Raw genomic sequence first — 4169 nt, 5'->3', positions numbered from 1 at the left:
GTCATGACAGTCCGATAGGAAGTGGGCTCAGCAATAACAGAGAGACCATACCGATCAGGAGAGTAGCAATCAGGCGGGGGGCGAGGCTGAGCCCGGAGGTTGTGGACCGGGGGAGGCGTGAGGAGAGGGGCACCAGAGGTGGAAGGCGCGTCAGGGGAGACATCCTCAGGACGAGGGCGACGAGTATAGTGGAGAGGGAATAGGGAGAGAGGACGACGGACTGGAGATGATGGTGGAGAGGTGGAGGAGGAGGATGGAGAAGACGGGGTCGGTGGTGAATGAGAAGAAATGAGAGGTGCTGGAGGAAGAGGCGACACAGGAGGCACGTAGCAGGGTGTATCGGGAAGGAGAAGGAAAGAAAGGTCGTTGACAGAGAAAATCGAGGAAGAAGAACGTGGGTAGTAAGAACGAGACTCGTCAAAAGTCACATCACGAGAGATGCGCAAGCGACGACCCACAGGATCCCAACATCGATAGCCCTTGTGCTCATCACTGTAGCCAAGGAAAACACACTCAACCGACTGAGCAGTCAGTTTGGTGCGTTCTCGGGGGGCAAGAAGAACATAGCACACGCATCCAAACATACGAAGAGCAGAGTAGTCAGGAGAGCGACCAGTGAAACACTCCATAGGAATACCACCCTGTGCAGAGCAGACAAGGGCTGAATGTTGATGAGATAGGTGGATGCGGAAACAGCCTCAGCCCAAAAATGGGGTGGAAGGGAAGCAGCAATCATCAGCACACGAGCCGTCTCAAGTAAATGAAGATGCTTTCGTTCGGCAACGCCATTCTGAGCATGAGCCCCAGGACACGAGAACTGGGCAAGAGTACCCTGTTCCGCGAGAAAACCACGCAACAGCTGAGAGATATACTCTCCAGCAGAGTCAGCACGAAAAGTGCAAATGGGCATGGCAAACTGGGTTTGAACCATGGCAGCGAAGCGTTTGTATATAGGGAGACCCTCGCTACGAGATTTCATGAAGTAGAGCCAAGTGTAGCGAGAGAAATCATCAATAAACAAAACATAATAGCGATGACCATCTTTCGAGTCAAAGGGAGCAGGACCCCAGACATCAGAATGAACTAAATCAAAAGGACGCTGAGATACAGACTCACTGGTAGGATAAGGTAACTGAGTCTGTTTGCCAAGTCTGCAACCATTACAATGTAAGGAGACATCTCCAGATACAAACCCTAAGAGGCCCTGACGAACTAAAGAAGATAAGCGAGAGCCACAGATGTGACCAAGGCGATGATGCCACTGCTGGAAGGACGCAGAAGAAGAGGCAGCAAGAGCATGAGAGCTGGCAGAAGTGGTGGCAGCGGAAGGAACACACAGCCAGTCAACCTCCCAAAGGCCCTCTGACTCACGGCGCCGAGGGCCAGCACCAACCAAGGCCTTGGTGCGACGATCCTGAATGGAGCAAGAGTCGGTGTCAAGAATGACACGACAACCAGAATCAGTAAGTTGGGCAGCGGAAAAAAGGTTCATGGTAAGACGAGGAACATGAGAAACACTCGGAACAGAAAAGGAAGGAGTGGAAAGAATACCACGACTAGCAACAGGAAGAGATGTGCCATCGGCAGTAAGAACATTAACAGGCGAATCAAGAGGTCGGAGAGAAGACAGCGCGGAAGAATCAGAAGACATATGAAAGGAGGCTCCAGAATCCAGAACCCACGAGGATGTACCTGACTGTGTAGATGCCGGTGATGGTGAGGAAGAGGATGCAGTCACAGCAGCAGTGGAGCCAGTCGACGAGGAGCCCGAGGAAGCAAGAAGACGCTTTAGGCGCACAATATCCTGGTCAGTGAGTGACGGAGTCGGGGAAGACACAGGAGTCCCGCTGGAGAGGGAGCGCCTCTGATCTCGCTTCTTCTGGCGACAATCAGACTCTGGGTGACCTGGCCAGGAGCAGTAACCACAGACGGTGTCACGGCGCGACGTGCCCCTCTCAGTATAAGCAGGGCGACCCACCCCCCGGAAGGTGTGGGAAGGAACGGTGGAGTGGTGAGCCGAGCTGATGACACAGGAGCCCGAGCAGCCAACACAGACGGGACCACCAGCAGACCAGCAGAGCGAAGGCGGGTCTCTTCAGCACAAAGCTCAGCAAGCACCTCCGAGATAGGAACACGGACACGAGCAATTAAGTGAGCACGTCGCGGCTCAAACTCAGAGCGGAGACGAGATAAGAACTCATGGATCCGCTGAAACTCCAGATCAGACCGAGTAGTCTGACAGCAACGACAGGTGCCACAGACAACCGTCCGAAGAGAGTCAAGCTGACGCTAGATGGCAGAGCACTGTGAATAGAACTCATCAACAGAGGAATCACCTTGCTGAAGGGCGTGCTCCTGACGCACCACAGATAGGTAGAGAGCATCACCAGAGGGCTGATAGCGCTGACAAAGATAAGCCCACATCGCTGCAACTATGCCAAGTCCCATGAACTCTGAAGCAAACTGAGGGAGGACACTCGCAGTGAGAACGGCAGCCACTCGAGTATCATCATTGCACCATTGAGTGTAAGCAGATAGACCATCCCGGTACACAGAGAGAGCATCGGAATAAGCGGATACCTGCTGATCATAAGCATCAACCGCAGCATCATCCAGAGTCTTGGCAGCATCCCGGTCAGCCTAAGAAGCATCAGCAGCAAGGACCGGCGGCACCGGTGGGATTGGGGCCACGGGCGCAATAGGGCATGACGGACAGGGGACCTCGCCAAAAAGAACACCCCACAGAAGAAGGCCACGCATATGGATGCGCATGAACCCCACAAACTCAGCATAGTTGGTGCCATCGAAGATCACGGAGCACCTAGGAACGACAACATAGCCCGAGGAAGACATGAGGGAACTCTGGTTTATCTCCTCTGTTTTTTTTGGATAAGTCAACGCTCCCCGATCTGGATCGGAGGGAGAACCTCACTCTAGCCCCGAGTGGAGAATCGGGAGGCCATGAAGAGCGCCGGCCCTGGGCCGCTCCTGCGACAGCAGGTTAAGCAGCGGCAGCAGCCAGCGGCAGCAGCAACTTAAGCAGCGGCAGGATCGGGGCTCCGCCCGGGTGCAGGCGGACGAGGTGGGCACGGCCGGGACGAGGCCGGGACGCAGCCGGGGCGCGGCCTGCGCGCGGCCGGGGCGGGGCCTGGGCGCAGCCGGGCGGGGAGGGCGCGGCCTGGGCATGGGCGAGCTCGGTAGGCGCGGGCAGGGGCTGCCGGGCGTGAGAAGATGGCCGTCAACGAGGAAGGAGATGGCCGGCGACGGGGAAGCTAGGCACGGAGCTGTAGCGTGCGGGAGAGGAAGAGGAACCTGGCAACTGATACCATGTTGGATAAGTGAGCAACTAACTATTACTAAGGGCCAGTGGCCAGTACATATACAGACCAGATGTGGTAAAGAGCAGAAAAGCCCCTTATACAATGGGGATGTACACAATAAACTATACACATCTAACAGATAGCCCACACCTTGTGTGGCCGGGAGATTGGCCCCTTCCATTGTGGGATGAATCTCATTTGGCTTCTCCCTGACGCACTCATTCATGCAGGTAATTTGCTCTGGTTTTTCTGCCGTATTTTCTTTACTAATAACGTGGTGAACATTGGGAAAGGTTGCATAGCACAAATTCAATGTTTCCCTTGCAAGAGAACATATTGGGAGGCCATACTTTCATTTTTCTTGCACAACTTGTTACGTCAAGCAATAGCGAATACTTTTATTGATTAGCCTCTCTGCTCTATGTCCTGAAACGCTGGCATGTGTTAATTTGCTGAGATTTATGTTTATAAAATATATTCTACCTATGACAGTAGTTTTAGCATCCATGGTGTTGTAGAGTAGCTTTATCACTATCACATATCCATGCAGATACTAAACATGTGGAGCAGGTGGCAGCAGCCAGACATTTGATCCCACTTGGGTACAAGAGAAATTTCTCCTAATATTGTTGAGAGTAGCTTTATGGCATGGCAAGTCTTCTCTTGAAATCAGCGTCTGTGTCTTGAGTAAGCATCAGCGGCATCCCTAGGCTCGACAACAATTAGAAATTCAGAATAGAGCAATCAGTGATGGCAGATTTCTAAAAAATGTAACTTGTATAACAACATGCTCATTGGATTCATCTGTATATCTTGCTTTTTTGCATCGGTGATTTAGTCTCCTTTTAG

General features: G+C 52.8%; 1 pseudogene; it reads right to left on the bottom strand.

Annotated features, from left to right (window-relative positions):
- Positions 1-1640: 1640 nt before the first annotated feature.
- LOC147989824 (uncharacterized) lies at positions 1641-2853 on the bottom strand (annotated as a pseudogene).
- Between the last annotated feature and the right edge of the window lie 1316 nt (positions 2854-4169).

The sequence above is a fragment of the Triticum urartu genome, chromosome 1A, assembly GCF_056163025.1.
Source record: "Triticum urartu cultivar PI428250 chromosome 1A, HENAU_Tu73, whole genome shotgun sequence".
Taxonomy (NCBI): Eukaryota; Viridiplantae; Streptophyta; class Magnoliopsida; order Poales; family Poaceae; genus Triticum; species Triticum urartu.
Note: the sequence above shows the minus strand (reverse complement) of the source record. Positions and strands in the feature narration are given on the sequence as shown.